This window comes from Triturus cristatus, chromosome 3_2 (assembly GCF_964204655.1).
Source record: "Triturus cristatus chromosome 3_2, aTriCri1.1, whole genome shotgun sequence".
Classification (NCBI taxonomy): Eukaryota; Metazoa; Chordata; class Amphibia; order Caudata; family Salamandridae; genus Triturus; species Triturus cristatus.
Genome location: NC_140584.1, coordinates 272373784 through 272398010, shown reverse-complemented (window position 1 = coordinate 272398010; position 24227 = coordinate 272373784).

Genomic DNA, 24227 nt, shown 5'->3' with positions numbered 1-24227 from the left:
CTGTCTTCTAATGCTACTAAAACTTGACAACATGACAGGTTTTAAAATAGTTATCTGTCAGTAAATACACAATGTTACCAAATGTTTCTCTCACAATCCTTACCCAAATGCACACAGACTCACAGTGTGATTTTAGACAATCAACACTATCCTAGGACTTTACCAAAACTCCTTCACTACTGTGGAAGGGGTAAGGAGACTGTACACAATCTACATATTTAAGTACAGCACATCAGTGTCAACGCATGACTCATTTAATCAACAGATAAGCAAAGACTGGATTTTAATGCTACTAAAACTTCACAACATGACAGATTTTAAAACAGTTATCTGTCAGCAAATACATGATGTTACCAAATGATTCTCTCACACTGATCCCAAATACACACTAACTCACAGTGTGATTCTAGACAAGCACCACTATCCCTATGAGTTTACCAAAACTAATTCACTACAGTGCAAGTGGTAAGGGAACTGCACACAATTTACATATTTCACTACTGCAATTTACTGTCAATGCCTGACTCATTTAATGAAAGCATAAGCCATAACTGTCTTCTAATGCTACTAAAACTTGACAACCTGACTGGTTTTAAAACAGTTATCTGTCAGCAAATACACGATGTTACCAAATGCTTCTCTCACTATCCTTACCCAAATGCACACAGACTCACAGTGTGATTTTAGACAATCAACACTATCCTAGGAGTTTACCAAAACTCATTCACTAGTCTGGAAGAGTTAATGGTACTGAACACAATCTACATATTTAAGTACAGCACATCAGTTTCAAAGCATGACTCATTTAATCAACGCATCAGCAAAGACTAGATTCTAATGCTACTAAAACTTCACAACATGACAGGTTTAAAAAAAGTTATCTGTAAGCAAATACATGACATCACCAAATGCTTCTCTCACACTGATCCCAAATACACACTAACTCACACTGTGATTCTAGACATGCACCACTATCCCTAGGAGTTTACCAAAACTCATTCACTACAGTGCAACTGGTAAGGGAACTGCACACAATCTACATATTTCAGGACTGCCCTTTTCTGTCAAAGCCTGACTCATTTAATCAAATCATAAGCCATAACTGTCTTCTAATGGTTCTAAAACTTCACAACATGACAAGTTAAAACAGTTATCTCTCAGCAAATACACGATGTTACCAAATGCTTCTCTCACAGTGGTTCCCAAATGCACACAGACACACTGTGTGACTCTAGACAAACAACACTATCCCTTGCACTATACCAAAACACATTTCTTCATCTAGAAGTAGTACTACATTTTAGTATAGAAACATAACATAACTCATTTCACAAATTCATAAACAATGACTGGTTTCTAATTCTACCAAAATATAAAAACTGCACAGTTATCTGTTTACAAACACATGAAAAACACAAATGCTTATCACAGAATGGTTTCTACATGCACACACATTGTAGAGAAAAAAAAGAACTTCCTACACTTTAGCTGGAAAAATACATTAGTCTGATTAAAATCAAAATAGTCTACATACATCCCCTCACAATTAAATAACTCATCTTTCAAGTTCTTTTGCAGATTAAGAAGTATATCAATCACTCACCATATTTTCTTTTACAGAATCTCTGCACTGTGCACCTCTCAGCAAAAGCAAAGAATGAAAAAGTTTCCCTTTCATTTTCCACACATATACATGTAAACATCAAATCACAATCCTTCGCACATAAATTCAAAAGCAAACACACATTTCTATTGGTTAACCATTTCAACCCTTTCCAACTGAAATACATTTCAACCCTTCCCCCAATCTGCCTTCTGCCTGTTACCATAGAAACAGGTCATGGAACACTGCACTGAGCTCACAGGTCACAAGTTCAGCACACAATGTTCCTACACAAGACAGGAAGTGTGCTTGACTTTTCAACATATCAGCTTATCATATATAATGTTCCTTACAATCTGTTTTTGTTAACCAATAACAATCATACCTTTAAAAAACAAAAATATACACCCTACCTTTCAGTGTAGAAAGCTGTCATACAACCAATGATTTCTTGTCGTTTTTCAAAAAACGTTGCCGTGGATCCGCGCACCCACCGCAAGAGAATCCGTGCATCCAACGCGATAGGATGCGCGCTCAGTGCGCGCATTTCCCCGTGTTTTTGTTTTTAAAAAAAGGGGGCCCCAGGGGGTCCTTCTGGGACCCCCTATGCACCTCTAGATGGTCAGAGTATTGCCACTCTGCCCCCTTTATATGTTTTACACACTTATTCCCCTTGCATCTTCAGGCTCGCTTCTACCAAGGCAGAAAATGGCTGCCAACAGTTCCTGGTTTCAAATGTAGAGAGACACTCGACAGCCAATTAGCATTCAGCGCGCGATTAGGAAGGTGCGTGCTTGGTTCAGGGAGGGTGCGCTTACGGTGCGGGTACGGTCCGCGGATCCTCTGCGGCCATAGATATCACTAACTTTTTTACCCAAATTTTCTCAGGAACTACTGAACAGATTCACACCATATATGCAAAAGGCACGAGTCCGAACTGAGGACTACCTCTTTGCCAAATTTGGTGTCATTCCGTTCAGCGGTTCGGGCTGTAGCTGCGACAACAAATCCTATGGGAAATTGCAGAGGGAAAACGCGTTTTGGGACCCCCCTTTTTTCTCGGCCCCCACTTGACGGATCACCGCAAAACTTTCAGGATAGGAGCGGAGCGGAGCTGGCCAAAAGTTTGGAAAATTTCGCGAGGATTCGTCAACCGGCGCCAACGTTATTCCAAATAGAATGTTGCGGATTTCCTATGGAAAATAGGTCCTAACTATAACTATCTACTGGCGATCGCCAGTAGATAATATATATATATATATATATATATATATATATACACAGGGTGTTGTTTGCCACAAACCTGATCGAATAAAGCACGCTGTTATCAACTAAATTGGGGCTCGGCGCAATCTTTTTCAAGCAAAGGATTGACTGACGGAATAATAAGGGTCGCGCCCTTGCCGGTAGCCCGCCACCAATCTGAGGCAGAGGATATCGCGAAACAAGGTTTGAATTCATATATATATATATATATATATATATATATATATATATATATATATATATATAGGTTCCCATGGCGCCATGCAGGATGGTGACAGCGTATGCACACTTGACAGCAACAAAGCGGGGCAGGTGGCAGCAAGTTCCTACATCTACCCACTTGGGGAATAACTTGTCAAAACTTTGGAAATAGGAGCGCGCCCACTGAGGTTTATTTGATTGCGCACTACGAGACCCAGAATGCCGTTTCTTCGGCCACGCCCACTGAGGCAGGTTTTGAATAAATTGTGCGCGAGTCACCAGCGCTACCATTTTCTGCCGACAACATGCCACAGATGAAGGGACTTCTGATTCCCGAAACGCGTCTGGCTTTTGGATTGTTTGATGCGGGACTCTGTTTTAACCATCTGCTTGCATGCTGCCATTAAATTGTCGTGAAAAGTGAATCTTCCTGTGGCCTTTTTTCAAATGGGAACCTGTAAGTTTGGATATATATATATATATAAAAGGGGGAAATGTGGTGCTTTGGCCCAGGAACCAGTACATGGAAGAAGCCCTTATCCATCTTAATAATCGCAACTGCTACAAACTGAGCACGCCCCTATTGATGAACGCAGCACGACAGGACTGCTACAACAAGCTGTTAGCCTGGAAATCTGCGGGCTTAATTTCTATGGATGAATTCAAATTCCTCAAAGTAGACCATCCTGTCTCACCGGTTATCTATTTCATCCCGAAAATCCACAAAAGGATGGATAAGCCTCCTGGCAGGCCTATCATCTCAGCCAGGGGCAGCTTGCTGGAAAATATTTCCAAGTATGTGGATTACTTTCTCCAGGAACACATGAAAGGTCTTCCATCTTACATACAAGACACTGGGGACTTTTTGAGAAAACTGATCGAAGTCCCATGGAATTCTGATATGATGCTTATCTCCATGGATGTTACATCCCTTTATACAAGCATTCACAACATGGATGGGGTCAGGGCTTGTGAATATTATCTTAATCGAAGACCTATGGGAATGTACTCCCACAACAAAATGTTGCTTGCCATGATATCCATGTGTTTGGAGAACAATTTCTTTTTGTTTCAGCATCAGGTATACCAGCAAACGCGCGGTGTGGCCATGGGGGCGTGTTTTTCTCCCAGTTACGCATGTTTACACATGGGTTACTGGGAGGAGATGGTCCTCATGGCCGGACACCGCGCTGTCATAGAGTCTAATATCATTTGTTGGTATGGATTTATTGATGACCTGTTTTTGGTATGGCGGGGGGATGAATTCAGTGCCAAACAATTTCTTGAAGCAATCAACAGCAATGATTTAAACCTGCAGTTTACTTATCAAATGAGCAAGAGATCGGTCTTTTTCCTTGATGTAGAAATATTTGTTTGTAATAACCAACTACAGACCAGACTACAAAGGAAAGATACTGCGGGGAATACGGTGCTACATGCACTTAGTCACCATCCACAACATCTGATCAACAGTATTCCCTTTGGGGAGATGCTTAGGATGCGTCGAATTTGCAGTACAGAAGTCGATTTCCTTACAGCTCAAAATGATTGCAGGGAACGCTTCAGGGAGAGAGGGTATGCAGAATCCATACTCTCCAAGGCTGTGTTAAAAGTTAACAATATTACAAGAGCTATGGCACTGACACCTAGAATAGCCCCATCAAAGAACTTAACAGTCATCAATACTGAGGACACACGAATCATTTTGACCTTTAGTACACAGCATAAAGCAGTACGTAAAGTCATCAATAACCATTGGTCATTGGTTCGGGCTGATCCAGTGTTGGGCAATTCAATATCTAGGAAACCTAAGATAGCTTTCAGAAAAGCACGCTCAATGAGCAATGTGCTCGTGAGCAGCAGCCCGGAATTGACCCAATCTAAATCATGGTTATCGGCTAGAAAAGGGTTTTATCGCTGCAATGTATGTAAAGCATGCAGATATGGAGTGAACACAAAGAAATATTCAACCCCATTCCTTCCTGAACCAGTTCCAATCTCCAAATACCTCAACTGCAAGACAGACTTTGCAGTGTATGTGCTGGAGTGCTCCTGTGGCCTGCGTTATGTTGGCAGCACCAAGCTGCAGGTTCACAAGCGGGTACTCCAGCATATGCGGGCAATAACTAACAAGGATTTGACCTACCCGGTGGCACGTCATTTTAAGGAGCACCATGCCAGTAAGCTGGAGGCTTTCAACTACTGGGTGGTAGACTCAATCCCTATTCTAAGAAGGGGTGGGAACCGGGAAGTCTTGTTAAGGAGATTGGAAACCAAATATATTTTAGAGTTGGATAGTAAGAACCCCAGAGGACTGAATGCAAGTGAGGATTTTTATACTCACTTGTAATTTGGAGATTCATCTTCTTTTGGGAAAAGAAGGATGTTATTTTAATCAACTCTAACAGTATGCTGCTATATCCCTGTCTCGTCAAATTGCACTAATTTTTATGTGAGAAATATTCATTTTTACACTTTTTTGCACAATGGGTTCATACTATTTTAGAGATAATATTTATGGGGAAAATTTTTTTTTAACAAATTTGGCAAAATGTATATTTATTTGTAAACAGGTGTCACGGATGTGGATCTGTACAGCAGATGTGTATACTTGCACAAATTTGCACTAATTTGCACAGTCACTTTATTGCAATAGGTGGTTTCATGGCAGGGCCCACTTGGGCCGTATAAAGCAAATAACATTGTTGAAAACATGCCATTCGGGTGTTTTTAAATTGTTTAAATTGTAATTATTTATGGTTTTAATGAAGTAATCAGCAATCAGCGGATCTGTGACAAAATGCAGTATTTTTATTGTAAAAACGATGTATTTTACAGCTATTGCTAGATGTGATAGGCATTGTTTGGTGAAAATGAACTGACAATGTAAATGTTACGGAAACTTCTATGTCCATGATTTGTCCCCACTTGCACATGTGACTCACTCCAAGCATATTTAAAAGGTGAATCCGTTGTATTGCGCATCATGTGACCAAGGCCTGTGACGGGCTGAAACGCGTAATGGCGGCGGTGGTGTCTACTATATTTAAATAAATAATTAATTTTCACCGCACCTTGGGTTTGCTTCGGTTTCTTGAAGGAGAGATCTTCAGTTCACGAAACGGAGTTTTGTTATATATATATATATATATATATATTTACTGAAAAAACCATAGGTTTCACACATGTTATAGTTAGCGGAAATTTTACTGATAAAAAACCAATGAAATTCCCCGTTATAGTTAGTGCAGGCAACTATAACTCACGCGACCGCAATCCTCTGCTGATGCTAATACTGTATTTAGACACTTATTTGCCAATGTCTTCTTCCATACATTTTTAGCTATACATATATTACAAATATTTTTTTTTCATAAAGACACATATGTCATCAGCAGAAGATTGCGGTCGCGTGAGTTATAGTTGCCTGCACTAACTATAACGGGGAATTTCATTGGTTTTTTATCAGTAAAATTTCCGCTAACTATAACATGTGTGAAACCTATGGTTTTTTCAGTAAATTTGCAAGGTTTTTTAAATGCTAATTCCTAACTATAACGTGTGTGAATCCTATGGTTTTTTCAGTGAATTTGTACGTTTTTTTAAATGCTAAGTTACTTTACGCCATTCGTGGCGTGCGCGCCCACTTAACGCAGTTCGTTCCGTGCGCGCACGGTGCGCTTTGCGCACCGTGCGCGCACAGTGAGCACGCGGTGCGCTTCGCGCACCGCTACGCTAGATGGGCCATGTACGCACGATGCGCTTCGCGCACCGTGCGCACATGGAGGACATATGATGCACTTCGTTTCGAAAGGTAATATTTTAATTTTTCGTATATGTTATTAGCCATGCACAAATGGTGCCCTTCGGGCACCATTTGCACACGGGGTGGAGAGAGTGTGGATAATTTTTTTTTAAATTATTTTTTTTTAAAAAATATTTTAGTTTATGTCATCTCTAATAAGCCATGCACAATTGATGCGCTTCGGGCACCAATTGCACACGGGGTGGGGAGAGTGTGGATAATTTTTTTTTTTTTATAATTTTTTTACCGTACGCGTACGGTAAGCGTAATCGGCGAAATTAGCGAAAAAATAAAAATTCAGTTTTTGGCCTTGGGGGACCTTTGGGGTCTCCCTCAACATGGCTATGTGTGTGGGAGCTGTCTAAACAGCCCCTTTACATGTTTTGGTGCTTTATATTTTAAACATGACTCTCAGTGCGAGAGAGAAAATGGCGGCCGCCGCTTCCTGGTTTCGGCCGATTCGAATGTTTACTAAGATCTAAGAGCCAATCAGAATTGCGCTCGCGCACGCCACCGTACGCGTACGGTAAGCGTACCGTAAGCGCACCGTAAGCTGGCTCAGATATAGATATTGATTTAAAGGCTATTTTCTCAGAATCTACTGAACAGATTTACACCAAACCTACAAAAGGCACTTCCTTGACCTGAGGACTACCTCTCTGCCAAATTTCTAGTAATTCTGTTCAGCCGTTCGGGCTGTAGCCCTGTCTAAAGGTCCTATGGAAAAATGCATGGGAAAAACGCGTTTTGGGACCCCCCTTTTATTTCAGCCCCCGCTTGATGAATCCCCCCGAGACTTTCAGGGTAGGAGCGGAGCAGAGCGCCCCACCTATTTTGAAAAATTCGCGAGGATTCGTCGACCGGCGCCAAAGTTATTCAAAATAGAATGTTGCGGATTTCCTATGGAAACGTGGTCCTAACTATAACTACCTACTGGCGACCGCCAGTAGGTAATATATATATATATATATATATATATATATATATATATATATATATATATATATATATATATATATATATATATATATATATATATATTTTATCTACTGGTGATCGCCAGTAGATAGTTATAGTTAGGACTGTGTTTCCATAGGAAATCCGCAACATTCTATTTGGAATAACTTTGGCGCCGATTGATGAATCCTCGCGAAATTTTCAAAATAGGTGGGGCGCCCCGCTCCTCTCCTACCCTGAAAGTCTTGGGGAGATTCGTCAAGCGGGGGCTGAGAAAAAAGGGGGGTCCCAAAACACGTTTTTCCCATGCAATTTTCCATAGGGACCTTTAGTCCAAGGTACAGCCCAAACGGCTGAACAGAATTACTTTAAATTTGGCAAAGAGGTAGTCCTCAGGTCAGGGATTTGCCTTTTGCATATCTGGAGTCAATCTGTTCATTAGTTCCTGAGAAAATTGCAGTTAAAAGTACATACATATCTATAGCCGCGCACGGTGAAAAACCTGAAAAAAAAATATTAATAAATACATAACTTAGCATTTAAAAAACCGTACAAATTCACTTAAAAACCATAGGTTTCACACACGTTATAGTTAGGAATTAGCATTTAAAAAACCTTGCAAATTCACTTAAAAAACCATAGGTTTCACACATGTTATAGTTAGCTGGACATTTCCCTTGTAAAAAAACAATGAAATTCCCCCCGTTATAGTTAGTTACGAGGGAAATGTCCAGCTAACTATAACATGTGTGAAACCTATGGTTTTTTAAGTGAATATATATATATATATACACACTAACGTTCGTCCAGTAGTGCGGGACTTTACTGCACGGTGGTCCCGACTGGATTCCGGAAATCCTAAAGTATCACCAACTCATACCTCTCATACAAAAAGAGAAGTCAGGACGCTCCAAAGTGCTAAATGCTCTTTATTCTGTTACAGATAGCCTCTTGCCAAATCTGTATGAGAGGTATGCATTCTGTTGAATGTTCGTCTGGTAGTACGGGGCTTTACTGCACAGCGGTCCCGACTGGAATCTTATCATGCTTAGAAGACGGTGTGATTGTTCATTTGCAGTATATCAGGCAGTGACGTTGCCACACAAGAACCAAACCCGTTAGGCTGAGGCATCCAATATATATATATATATATATATATATATATATATATATATATATATTCACTAAAAAAAACATAGGTTTCACACACGTTATAGTTAGGAATTAGCATTTAAAAAATGTTGCAAATTCACTGAAAAAACCATAGGTTTCACATATATTATAGTTAGCTGGACATTTCACTCGTACAAAACCATTGAAATTCCCACGTTATAGTTAGTTCAGCTAACTATAACTCACGCAACCGCAATCCACTGCTGATGACGTCACATATTACATCACTGTATTCACTAAGATACTCTTAATAAGTCAGTTATAGAATTAATTTTACAAAAAAAACATCCATTTAGACACTTATTTACCCATTTATTCTTCCATTAACCTTTAGATATACATATATAAAAATATTTATTTTTCAGAAAGACACATATTCACTGGATGATGTCATCAGTGATGTCATTTGAGATGTCATCAGTGATGTCATGAGTGATGTCACTGACCATGTCATGAGTGATGTAATATGTGACGTCATCAGCAGTGGATTGCGGTCGCGCGAGTTATAGTTAGCTGAACTAACTATAACGGGGGAATTTCAATGCTTTTGTACGAGTGAAATGTCCAGCTAACTGTAACATGTGTGAAACCTATGGTTTTTTCAGTGAATTTGCAAGGTTTTTTAAATGCTAATTCCTAACTATAACGTGTGTGAAACCTATGGTTTTTTTTTAGTGAATTTGTAAGGTTTTTTAAGTGCTAATTTATGTATGTATTATTATATTTTTTATATATTTATTTTACAATAAACTACCTATGTATATAGTTATAGATTGACTGTATCCTTTATTATGGAATAGCTCAGCTCTTTTATTTTGAATTTGGATAAAGTTGAACAGCATAGTTAATATCTTCTATAAACTTATAAACAGTTTAAAATGTTTTTTTTTTTTAAGGGTTTTCACGGTGCGCGCACCCCGCGGTTTTAAAAAAAATAATAAAATGTTTTTTTCACCCTTCGGGGTCCTTCAGGGACCCCCTGACAAAGTCTAGGGGGTCAGGAACTCTCTACCCTGCCCCCTTTTCACATTTTACACCTTTCTTTTTCACTGTCACACACAAAATGGCGTCTGACACTTCCTGATTTCGAACGATTGGAATGTTGACTGACATCTAACCACCAATCAGACTTACGCTCGCGGACATTTGGTGCGTGCACCGTGCGCGCACAGTGCGCGCACGGTGCGCGCATATAGATATTTATGTACTTTTAACTGCAATTTTCTCAGGAACTACTGAACAGATTGACACCATATATGCAAAAGGCACATGCCTGACCTGAGGACTACCTCTTTGCCAAATTTCATGCAATTCTGTTCAGCCGTTCGGGCTGTACCTTCGACTAAAGGTCCTATGGGAAAATGCATGGGGAAAACGCGTTTTGGGACCCCTCTTTTTTCTCAGCCCCCGCTTGACGAATCACCCCGAGACTTTCAGGGTAGGAACTGAGCGGAGCGCCCCATTAGTTTTGGAAATTTCACGAAGATTAGTCAACCGGCGCCAAAGTTATTCAAAATAGAATTTTCAGATTTTCTATGGGAACTCGGTCCTAACTATAACTATCTACTGGCGACCGCCAGTAGATAATATATATATATTTATATATTCACTGAAAAAAACATAGGTTTCACACACGTTATAGTTGCGAATTAGCTTTTAAAAAACCTTGCAAATTCACTTAAAAAACCATAGGTTTCACACATGTTATAGTTAGCTGGACATTTCACTCGTAAAAACCAATGAAATTCCCCCGTTATAGTTAGTGCAGGCAACTATAACTCACGCGACAGCAATCCTCTGCTGATGACGTCAGATATTACATCACTGTATTTAGACACTTATTTACCCATGTCTTCTTCCATTAATCTTTAGCTATACATATATTACAAATATTTATTTTTCATAAAGACACATATGTCATCAGTGATGTAATATTTGACGTCATCAGCAGAGGATTGCGGTCGCGTGAGTTATAGTTGCCTGCACTAACTATAACGGGGAATTTCATTGGTTTTTTACGAGTGAAATGTCCAGCTAACTATAACATGTGTGAACCTATGGTTTTTTAAGTGAATTTGCAAGGTTTTTTAAATGCTAATTCGTAACTGTAACGTGTGTGAAACCTATGGTTTTTTCAGTGAATTTGTACGGTTTTTTAAATGCTAAGTTATGTATTTCTAAAAAAAATTTTTTTTCAGGTTTTTCACCCTGCGCGCACCGTGCGCGCACCGTGCGTGTGCTGTGGGCGCACGGTGCGCTTCGCGCATTGAGCTCCCACGGTTCGCAGTGCATGTCGCACGCACAAGGTGCACGCACCTCGCGATTTAAAAGAAATATATATTGTTTTTTTCTCCCTTGGGGGTCCTTCTGTGACCCCCTGACCAAGGCTAGGGGGTCAGGAACTGTCCACTCTGCCCCCTTTTCACGTTCTCCACCTTTTTTTTTCACCACCCCAGACTGCGAGAGACAAAATGGCGGCTGACACTTCCTGGTTTCCACCGATTCGAATGTTTACCGACATCTAACAACCAATCAGAATTGCGCTCGCGCACGGCAGGGTGCGCGCACAGTGCGCACACGGTGCGCGTGGATAGATATTGATATGCTTTAAATGCTATTTTCTCAGGAAAAACTGAACAGATTTACACCAGACCTGCAAAAGGCACTTCCTTGACCTTATGGCTACCTCTCTGCCAAATTTCACGTAATTCTGTTCAGCCATTCGGGCTGTAGCTGCGACTAAAGGTCCTATGGAAAATGCATGGGGAAAACTCATTTTGGGACCCCCCCTTTTTCTCGGCCCCCGCTTGACGAATCACCCCGAGACTTTCAGGGTAGGAGCTGAACGGAGCGCCCCATTAGTTTTGAAAATTTCGCGAGGATTCGTCAACCGGCGCCAAAGTTATTCAAAATAGAATTTTGAGATTTCCTATGGAAACTGGGTTGTAACTATAACTATCTACTGGCGACCGCCAGTAGATAATATATATATATATATATATATATATATATATATATATATATATATATATATATATATATATTACCTACTGGCAATCGCCAGTATGTAGTTATAGTTAGGACCAAGTTTCCATAGGAAGAGCATGTTTTGTTTTGCTTATAACTTTGGCGTCGTTTGTTGAATCTTCATGAAATTTTCTAAACTAATTCTTTGTTCCTATCAGCTCCTATGTTAAAAGTTTGGGGGTGATTCGTGAAGGAGGGGCAAGAAAAAAGGGGGGTCCCAAAACGTGTTTTCTCCATGTTAATTTCCATAGGAAACTTTAGACAAGGCTATAGGTCAAACGGGTGAACGGAATTACCCCAAATTTGGCAGAGAGAAGGGTCTTGGTCTAGAAAGCATGCTTTTGTTTATTTGGTGTAAATCCATTCAGTAGTTTTGGAGAAATATCGAAATTTACAGATATCGATATTTGGGAATTCTGCCTTCTAATTGGCTGAGGGGTTACGAGCACAAGCTTGCTGCTTATTGGCTGCGAGCGGTGCGAGCGGTTGCAACTAGGAAGTGTTGGCAGCCATTTTGTGATTCCGTTGAAGCGAGTAAGGGGAAAAAAAGGGCAAAAAGAGAAGGAAAGAGGAGGGTAGGAACGCTGTGAGGTCTGTGGGGTGGTTAGGGTGTGCTACACAGGGAGTGTGAAGCGAAGTATTCACCCCTAGCGGTGTAAAAGTTCTGTTTTGCCCAGAGTGAGATGGTGCTGAGGTGAGGTGCCGGTACACTCAGGGATCAAACCGTGAGCGGATTGCTGTAAACTGGTGTGCTCTGGGCACTGTAGCATACTGGCGGCTGTAGCATAGCTGTGCAAGTGGTGTTAGCATGGGTTTAGACTATAGCGCTGTGAGCTCTGTGGGGTGGTTAGGGTGTAATATACAGGGAGTGTGAAGCAAAGTATTCACCCCTAGCGGTGTGAAAGTGCTGTTTTGCCCAGAGTGAGATGGTGCTGAGGTGAGGTGCCGGTACACTCGGGGATGAAACCGTGAGTTGATTGCTGTAAAGTGATGTTCTCTGGGCACTGTAGCATACTGGCCGCTGTAGCATAGCTGTGCAAGTGGTGTTAGAATGGGTTTAGACTATAGTGGAAGTGGGAAGCAAACTACTCACCCCTACCGGTCTGAAGACTCGAATGGAGTGTTTTAGCAAGCAGGAATAAAGAAATAATCATGAAGAATATAATGCAGAATGTTGCAATCCCACAGAAGACAAATGGTGAAATCAGGTGTGTTTAAGAAAGGGGCTTTGTGGGATAAAGCGATGGAGTCTGCAAGTTATATAAAAAGTGACTTTATTTAAGTGCCATAAATGGAACCACTGGTGCAAGAGCTAAGGCATCCAGCTGAGGCAATCTCCAACCGCTTCTGCTGTATTCAAACCTAAGCTCCTGCATCAGTCAATTTCACATTACAGTTCCATGTGACATAAACAATACCTATTAGACATGAATGACTGTAAACTGTAGAATGAAAATAAAGGTAGGATACGATTACCACACTGTGCCAACCAGTTCCTAAACAATGCCATGTTTTTTTATCTTGATCGCCAGCTTGTGAGCAGAGGCTGAGGATGAGCTAATTTGTGTGAAAGGGCTTCGTGGATAACAGACAGGCAGAGAGACGTGTGTACAAAGAATAGATATGGTTTCAAAATGGATGTCGGGTTTAGGCTAATTTAGCAAGTAACTAGCGTATTTGCATAGGCCATACATCATCCATCCCTGGTTAGTGTGGAGACTTAAGGGCCAATAATGAAAACAGAGTTCAAATGCATACTTAGAAAGTTATTATATGAAAATAGTTCAATTGAAGTGTATTAAAAAATTTAATAGGAAAAAGTAAAAAAAGTTGGAAAAATTCAATCCAAGAATGAAGTGAATTTCTTACAAGTCTTGGAGATTGCAGTACGGAAGTTCTTTAGCGGCTTGAGATGCGTAATGTTCCAAGAGGCGATTGTTTCCATCATGTGAGAAAAGCGAAGAGATCCAATTCATATCCTCGAAGGGACAGTAATGTTCCTCAAATGTTGGAGCGGCAATTTGAACTGGCAGGCAAACTGCGATGTTGTCAAAGGTCGCACGTTGCAGGAGATCTTTCACAGCTGCACAGGAAATCCCATTCCGCCAGTATACCTTTTTGCGTTGTATCCGCCATTGCTCCACTGCCTGAACAATCAAGTTCATCGTTTTCAAGATACTCCATTACCTGCTGGATATCGGGAGCGTTTGCTGGGATGTTGGCAAAGCATAGATCCATTCGCCAGTCGATTGGGCAAGTTTTGCAATAAAAGGATGGTTGCACGCAGATTGTATATGTGTAAATAAATGTCATGTTGTAGCTGTCTCAAATAATAGATAGAGGCAGGCAGCTGAAAAGTTGTTCCATTTTTTCACGGTATTGATGTAGCTTTGCGTAGAGGCGTATTCTGTCGGACATGCTTGTTACCACAGGGAGCACAGCCATTTTTAACAAGCTAAAATAGTAGTTGGATGGCCGTAAACAGAGCGAGAATTATGGGCACTGTTGCTGTTATTCCAGAGATGATCGAATGAATGAAGACTGGTATTAGACTAAAAACAGTTTGTAAGCCTGTGAGAAGGCCGGAGGAGACAGTGTTAAAAAATTGTGCCAGACCTTAAGTGTCAGATGTGTTGAAAATTGTGTAAAAACTCAAAAAGTGTAATGGGGGGTTCGTATTTAAAAGGGAGTGTATTTTACTTGAAGTTCGTGCTATCTGCAGTCGATAAATTACTTTTGGAGAAGTGAGGGACACTTCTGTTTGAAACAAAAGCGCTTTCAGTTTGCTCCGTTTAATAAAACCTTTTTTCAAAGTAGGTATTGAAGGCCAAGTTGAGCTTTGGGAGTTACTTTGTGTGGGTGGGAATAGAGATTGCCAGAGGAAGTTATCTGGTTTGAAACAGTAAGGACATACGATATGCCAGCTCACATTGCGTAGCAGTCCATGTTATTAAGAAGCAGATAACTGCCGTTAGAAAGCTGTGTGAAAGTTGGTCTGATTGTGGGAGTTGGCGTGCTTTTAAGAAAGAAAGCAAGATTGGGGGCTGTAAGCTTAGAAGCGTTGTGCAGTTGGACATTATTGCATAGTAATGAATGACTGCCATTGTGGTCTCACTTTTCACCTGTGGGAAAAACTTCGGTATCCTCTTTAAGACAGCGATACGTAAATGGGAGAAACCACTGCTCGTAAATAAACGCGCTACATTATATAATCACATACAACATGACAAACAACATGTACACCTGGCATGCACAACAACACTACGTACTGTGGAAACCGTGGCTAGCCATGTACACAAACCAAACATAGCACCTCTGCCACACAATGCAGAATACGGGGAGAGATGGGAGCAAAGTATGTGTGAAGGTGGCAAGTGATTCTCAATTATAAAAGTATACAATGCAAAGTGTTGAGGGGATGTGCCGGACAGACTTGAGTATGCAGGGCACAGACATGTACATGTCAACATACACTGATGGTCTATTGAGTGAAGTGGATGCAACCATGATAGTACAGTCAGTAGGGATGATTACGAAAACATAGCGCGTACATGCCCCACCCCCCCCCAAAATCTTTAGCGTAGTGGGCTGGCTCAGCGTACGCAAGGCTAGCGTAGGGGTATGAATAAAAGGCACGTTTCTCTGGGAGTGGTTCTCTTCCGGAATGGCGAACACGTCTGTCAGGTCTGCGCAGCTTACACCGCCACGAGGATGATGCCATGAGCGAAGGTGGCTGCGGGAAAAATGCTCTTACCCTACTGGTACCCAGAAACCGTCATGCCCCCTGCGACGCACATATGCCCCACAGTTCACCTTTTGACACCGTCGTATGTGAAAGAGGGCCCACCACATGCCGGCGGAAGCTCCTGGGCCGAGGTCTGTGAGCTGGGAAGGCTCCTGAGATCAACGCTGGCTACCGCGACGCAGGCAGACTGCGCCCAGCCTGAGGCCCAGCACCATGGAGTGCTCTGTATACTACTAACACAGTAGTCCATCAGGTACCAACAGCAGAACGGAGTCTTGATCCCACAATGGACGATGTTAGAACTGCATCTGAGAGTGCAGATGAAGGTACTCCCTTCGACCAGCTGTAACCAACTCTAGGTCCCAACAGTGGAACGGTGTCTTGATCCCACAATGGACGATGTTAGAACTACATCTGAGAGTGGAGATGAAGGTACTCCCTTCGACCAGGTGCAAGCAAATCTAGGTCCCAACAGTGGAACAGTGTCTTGATCCCAGAATGGACGATGTCCGATATTACCTGCTGCTTGGTTTTCATAGAACTCCCTCCGTTGAAGTGCATCAGACTCTGTGCTTCCGTAGCTAATTGCTGCACATGATCATTGGGCTTGGCTGACTGCAGTCGCTGGAGTACACCGCGGTACAGCAGGTCCGAACAGTGGAATGGGGTCTTGATCCCAGAATGGACGATGTTAGAACTGCATCTGAGAGTGCAGATGAAGGTACTCCCTTCGACCAGGTGCAACCAACTCTAGGTCCCAACAGTGGAACAGTGTCTTGATCCCAGAATGGACGATGTCCGATATTACCTGCTGCTTGGTTTTCATAGAACTCCCTCCGTTGACGTGCATCAGACTCTGTGCTTCCATAGCTAACTGCTGCACATGATTATTGGGCTTGGTGACTGCAGTCGGTGGAGTACACCGTGGTACAGCAGGTCGGAACAGTGAAACGGGGTCTTGATTCTGTGAATGAGGATGTCAGAAGTCAAAGTTTGTGATGATTTGTGTGTACCCCCTCCAATCAGGCTCAACCTCCGTGCTTCCGAATCCAACGGCACGTGGCTGTGAGGTGTTAATGACCACTGCCTCTGGCCTACTGCGGTCAGCCGGGCTCACAATTCAGATCGATTGGTGATTGTTTAATTACAGAATCCAGTAGGCAACTAACTACAACGTCTATTGAAATATACACAATAGCCTTTTAGTATACTTGCTTGAAGAAGTTTTTTAAGATGACTTATAGGTCGAGTACAATGAACAAATTCTTCTTGGTAGTGGTAAAGAACACTGAATAACAGTGTACACAGTGGACAGCAGAGATCACAATTCGAATTGTTTCAATTTATTTATTGCAGAGTTTTGTGTAATTTATGTTGTTGTATTTTGTGAAGAGGAAGTGAGAAAAAGTAATAATGGAAGACTGTGCTCACTACTGCCTTCAATTTACACTGCAGACAGCAGTGTTCACAATTCAGATCAAGTCACTATTGTAGATGATGCAGTCCTGTAGGCAAAATACATTGCTCCAGTGCGCTATGTCCACACCACGCATACACATCATCGCAGGGTCCGCACACGGTTTTTCTTGCTTCGCGTATGACAAACTGGGCAGCTCAAGCCAACGCCACGTGGCTGTGGGCCCTTGCTGACCGCTCTCTGGCCTACAATGCAGACAGCAGTGTTTACAATTCAGATCGGGTCGCTTTTGTAGATGACGCAGTCCTGTAGGCAAAAGTCATTGCTCCAGTGCGCTCTGTCCGCACCACGCATACGCATCATCATAGGGTTTTACTGAGTTCTCAGGCCTTGGAAAAATCCTTTCTGCAAGCTCCTCAAGAACCACAAGGTATTGCTTTGCTCAACCTATTGCACAACTCCTTTTGATCTAATATGTTCACATGTTCTCTCCAGGGCCAGCCATAGATGTTTGCTGCTCAAGGCAAAAATGCCCAAGTACGGTTCATAATGTGGTTTTACGTAAAGAATATCGTCCTACAAAATTACTGCAACTAGAATAACAACTGCCACAATATTGTGAAGGTAAGAATATATTGTAGGGGTGAAAAGAGTGTTCTGTTCCGCCTGCGGAAATGGCGGAGTTTTGGCCACTCCACGTTACTGTTTGACAAGGAGTTCTTGCCAAACGATTTTCTTACGCGGGTGGTTGCTGGAGTTCATGAACTGTGTCAATCAGAGGGCCGCTGTTCACGTAGATTTGCTGCCACTCAAGTATATTTTTTACTTAAGTGGCAGCAAAATCAACTCAAATGGTCACGTGCTCTTGTGCACTGCATGGTGCCATTTGCCTTGATTTTCAGTGCTGCTTGCACTATCTGTGCTAAATTGTAGCACAAGCAGTGCGAGCTGCATATGTTCTGCCAGTTGGTGGAATTACATGGAATCCCGCATAGTTTTTCTGTAACTTCGTGGAATTCTGCAGCATGAAGCGCCGCGAGTTCCGCCCACTATTAATAGATTGTTAAATATAGATTTGCTATTCTTCATGTCGATGAACCTTAAAAATATCCATATCTTTATACAATTTTTTACTTCACATCTATGAACCTTCACATTATACCTATTTTTAACGTTCTTAGGCGGGGAGTGATGAATAGTAAATCTATACTTACCTAGATATTCTTACCTTGACAAAAAGTTGCAGCAGATAATCTAGCTGCAATGTTTTTGATGGAGGAAGTATTAAAAAATAACATCCAGGTAGATTTCCTCCATCACCCCTCTCCTTGCACATCAGCAATATATGTAGAATTATAGATGATTACCTTTGAATAGTTGGAATTTTTTTTCACCTTTGGGTTCTGAGTGACATCGCAGACAACTAAAGCTTCACTTTTGTTGTCTATGTGATGTCACTTGGACCCTCTTGGTGGAAAACATCCATGTTATTCTCTTTTACCCATCTATACTTTTATATTATGTTTGGCCAAACCAGCCTCCTCTTCCTCTGTTCAGATGAGCAGCACAGAAGTACATACATAATATGGAGCACCACTACCTAATCCACCACCATACACAAAATAAATCCCTAATTGGTATCCTCCCATCCACCCTCTACATTAAGTTCCCCCCAACCTTTTAAAAAAATCCAAACCTGGAGTCTTTTCACCATCCCTCACTATGCTCTGCATTAACAACCCCCTTCCAATTATTTTAAAAAAAATAACACCTGACCCCATGCCACCCTCATCACCTTATGAATTCACCTAATTTCTCTTTCCTAATTAATGCAAATACCTGGTCTTAAACACTCCCCCTTCGTTAATACAAATATCTAAAACAGTATCTGGCATTCCGTTCCTTAGCTACATCACCCTAAGAATTACCGTCTTCTTCCCAACGAAGTCACCCGCTCTACTCCTACACAGAGATCCGAGAGCATGTGCTCAGGGCCGAACTGGGAACCAAAACCGGCCCTGGCAAAGTGCTCGGCCGTCAAACCCCCCCCCCCGCGCTTGTGGGTGCTGCCGAGCTCTTTGCAAGGGCCGGTTTTCGGCCGATTTTGTTACAGGGCTGATTTTGCAGCTATGCTGCAAGACCGGCCCTGTAACAAAAACGGCCCACAGGGGCCCAAAACGGCCCCCACCCGTGCGGTGCACCGGGGGATTGCCCGGTGCCCGCTACGGAAAGTCCGGCCCTGCATGTGCTGGGCTGACTGCTGCCCTTTGAAAGGCAGGAGTAAGGTGGGGGAGACCAACAACATCCTTTTTCCAACATCACCTAGGAGTCTGGGAGCCGAGCAGAGTGGGGTACAGAGTGGAAGCGAGTGCTTCCCTCTGGGATGTCACAACAGTGGGAAACACATTTTAATTTCCCACTGATGTTATGTCACAGAAGTGGATAAACAGGTTTCAGTCGGGTTATTCATGATAGAGACATCAAATTGAAGCTATGCGTACCATATAAAGTTATAGATTTGTAACAGTGAATTACGGGGCTGCTTTTCAACAAAGAGTTCTGAGTGACATCAAATAGACAACAAGAGTGAAGCCGAAGAGCCAAGAGTGTACAAACAGGTCTCAGAGAGACATGCCAGAGCAGCCTGGAATTGCTTTATGAAGTAGTAACAGTAGTTAACAACAGCCTTGGCCGATGCAGGTAAGAGCAGTGGGGCGGTGAGGCCAGCTAGGGAGTATTTCGAGCGATGACAACAAAGGAAAATTAACTAAACAATTATTTTTTCCTCGTGGTCGTCTCTCAAAACAACCCCCCCACCCTCCCCCTGGCCGGCCCCGCCACCTCACCGCTCTTACCTGCAGCGGCCACGGCTGGTTAACAACTTCTGTTATCTATTGTGGCTGTGCCATAGCAGCAAATTACTGGGTTTAGAATCCACTCATTTAAACTAATGGCACTCTTTGACAGCTATACATAACAGTGAATTACCATAAACATAGCCCTCTTAACAAGGACCATTAGCAATATTAGCAGTAACACAAGCAGACTCCATAGCTCTTTACAAGAAAACAAATCTGCAGTTACTCATGTGCCCATGGGTATACCTGTCAGTCAAAAATAAAACACAAATTATTCAATGAAGAGATTGTTTAAGACGTTATGCACTCTTAAAATGTCATGGTTTACGTTTCATACACATTAACTAGATGACAGGGATGCATAAAAAAGGCGTTTAACATGGTTTGTGCAACTGTGACTGTGCTTTGTTTTATTTTTAGTGCCCTGAAGCAGCCTCATAAAAGCACCAAATGTAACAAAATGTAGCTCACACAAATATGGAAAGAATAATTAAATTACATTTTCACGTTTTGTAAGTTACATGGATTGTGTTCATGCTTAATAAATGAGCACATAATTCATATTGAAAACATTTTCATGCAAACTGTGTGTTACCTTAGATATACCTCCTAAAAAGTCTGCTTGACAAACACAAAAGGAAATGATGTCATTAAAGTACACTCACAAATTTACCTATGCAAAGTAAGCGCCTGATTGAGAGTTTGACGGATGGGTTACTGCGTCACAAACATGACAGGTGTCGCATTTGCCTTATTACAAGTGTGATAGGCTAGACTACACTTGTAATAAGGTGGATGGGATATCGGTCATGTTAGAACTGGGGACTCGTGTTGGCAGAGGTAGGTACCTTTGATCAAATAGGGACCCTTGCTTCTAAGTCAGGGAAAGGGGAATTCACTACTGGATAACCCCTGCTCACCCCCTTGGTAGCTTGGCACGAGCAGACAGGCGTATGTTAGAGGCAGTGTGTTAAGCATTTGTGAACACATACAGTAATACAGTGAAAACACTACAGATGGACACCACACAGGTTTTATAAAAATAAGTATTCTTTATATAGACTTTAACACAAGACCACAAACGACAAAAATCCACAAAACTGTACTTGAAACAGACTTAAAGAAGTCACTTAATTCAAGTTGAAGAGAAATACGACAAAGTTTTCACAAAAGTACCTGGATGCGTAACGCAAAACAAAAAAAACATTTGCAGGGATGGAGGTGCGTTGTTTCCTTGCTTCGGGGGAGACGATGCGTCGTGCCTCAATGCTTGCGTAGAGTAGGGGATGCATCTTGGTCCTTACCGTAAATTCATTGATTCTCGTACTGAATTCTGGTTACGATGCGACAAGATGGCGCTTCGATGCGATGCGACAATCCGGTGCGATGCGATAAGATGGTGCCCTTGATGCGACAACGTGAAGATGATGCGTACGCGCCCAGCGGCCAAGCAGCGAACTCTGTAACTTTGGAGCCGCGATAGGCCCTGCGACACGCTTCTCTGGTGGTGCGATGGCGACCTCTGTGGCGGCGACACGCTTCTCCAGTGATGCATCGGGTAAGAGCTTTAACAAAGTCACTCTTCTCTGGTGATGCGGCGGAGACCTCTGCAGCGGTGACATGCTTCTCCAGCGATGTGACAGCAACAGCTGCGCCTGCGACACGCTTCTTCTCGTTGGGTCGCGCTTCCAGCTCCCAGCGATACGCAGGCTTCTGCAGACAGAATTCCCATCAAGGAAATTCAGAGGGGAGCTGGTGGTGAAGTCTTTTGTCTCTGAGACTTCAGCAGGAGGCAACCACAAGTTCAAGCCCTTGGAGTAATATTCTGCAAGATGATGAAAGTTCTTTGAAAGTTCCTTCTCCTCTCCTTGGCACTGAAGACACCATTGTACGCCAACCCGGCAACACAGCACACTGGCAGGGGGGCAGTCCAACTCCTATAACTTCCTTGGTTCTTCTCCTTGGCAGAGGTTGGTTTGTCTTGTTGTTCCAGAAGTGATCTAAAGTCTTGGGGTCTGGGTCCCCACATTTATACTACTAAATCCTTTGTCCTCTGAAGGCAGAGGCGTCTGTACTTAGTCCAAACCAGTTCTGTGCAGTCCTGGAGCACTTTGTTTACAGGACTCCTTCTTTCCTTTGGCAGGGTGGGCCAGGGACATCAGACGTACCACAGGAGGTGGAGCCAGCATTGTGGAAGGCAGGCACAGCCCTATTCAGACCCAGGTGCTGACTCCTCCCACCACTCTACATGCAGATGGGTCTATTCAGCCCTGTGCTGACAAACCCTGTCTCCTGGAATCCCCCAGCCCCTGTCACTCACAAAGCCAGAAACACAATATACAAGCTAGCAGAGGCAGGCTGGATGGTTAGGTAAGAAAATACCTACTTTCTAAAAGTGGTATTTTCAAACACAGAATGTTAAAACCAACTTCACTGAAAGATGTATTTTATCATTCTGAGTTCAGGCATACTAAACTCGAATTTCTACCATGATCCCTGGGTCAGTTAGGATTATAAGGTGTTATAATCAAATTGCCCATTCTGGCCTATGGGGACTGGTAGCCTTGCAATAGTGAAAAACGAAAATGGCTGTAATTCACGATTTGGACATGCCACACACACCAGGGCATATCCCACCTTATACTTACAATGCACCCTGCCCTTGGGCCTACCTTAGGGGTGTCTGATGTGAAGAAAAGGGAAGGTTTGGGGACTGGCTAGTGGGTGCACTTAACAAGTCGCTAACACAAAATACCTCTGTTCTGACCTATATTGCTTTCAATGTGACCTAGCCAGGTTTTGAACTCCATTGTTCTTTTAAGGAGAACCCATAGAACCTAGAACTAAGTAAACAACCTAAACTTCCTGGGCCTTCGTAAAAAAAATCTAATTTTTTTTATCTTTGAACTAAGTCAAAAACACGGTCTTAAAATACTGGAAGAACCTGCACTCCCAGACAGTTCATTTGAGAAAAAACTTTTTACACCGTTCTTTGTGGGCTTGGTCTTCTCAAAAGTTGATTTCTTTTAAAGATAAAAATCTGTACTTTTCCTCTCCAAGCTAGAAATTAAGCAGGAACATATGTCTCCTGCAACTAATATATGATGGGATTCAGAAGGCCAGTGGACTATCAAATATTAGCAGATGTTCCCCATTTTTCAGGAAATTTGGCAGACGCATCCAAACGATGAAGTAGTCAAAAGAAACTGTGTACTTTCCATTTCTAGTCCAGTTGTCAAAGTCTCATTAAAGTAGTTGCATGATTGTATTCTGTCCACTTTTACTGCCCTCTTAAACGGACTACCTTCACAGCAGAATGAGAAGGTATTACAGAGAGCAAGTGAAATGAGCTTGTGACACCGATCTGATTTCTACTGAAGCTTTGCTCAGTCACTCAACTTATTACGTACTTACCTACTACCTGTTGTGCTGACTGGCATGTAGGGCAGCAATGAAGGACCTCTACTTCTGTATGTATTGGGTAGGTTTCTGAATGGTGCCCGATCTGTGGTTCAGGGTCTTCATTTCTGTTTCCACAGTTCCACAGTTCCTCAGGTATTCTTTGACCTGTCTCTCTTCTGTTTGCGTTCCTGGGTCCAGTCGGGGGCTGCTCTTATGATGGAGTCATGTTCTCATCTGGTGGTTTGCCCTCTACTTCTCCATCTTTTTCTCATAATGATGGTGTCCATGCTCTCCTTTTTCATCTGTGAGCAGTTCCTGGTTGGAGATGGTTCGCGGCAAGAAAATGTGTAAGATTCTTCTCAGATTACTGGTGTGGAAGGATTCCAGTTTCGCTTTTTGTCATCTGCCAACATACAAGAGTGTGGATAGAACACAGCTCTGGTAAAGTGTCAGGTTGGTGTTGGTTTCTACTCTTTGACTGCTCCGTCCTGGGTGACACTACCAGGAGACTAAGATTCCACCAGCATAGCTCTCCAGGTCACTGAGACATGGAAGCCACTCAGCCACTTTAAAGTGGCAAACCTCCAATGAGAGTCGCTCCACATAACCCAGGTTTCCTCTGCACCCCACCACTCAACAGAACAGTCACCATGTGTACTTAGCAGAGCTCCATCCCAGGAAATAAACACTGATCACTGACCTTAGCCATGGGACCACTTTCAAAAGTATGGTACCATAGGATTCTGGGGGCCCAATCCTGGTCCACTGGTTTC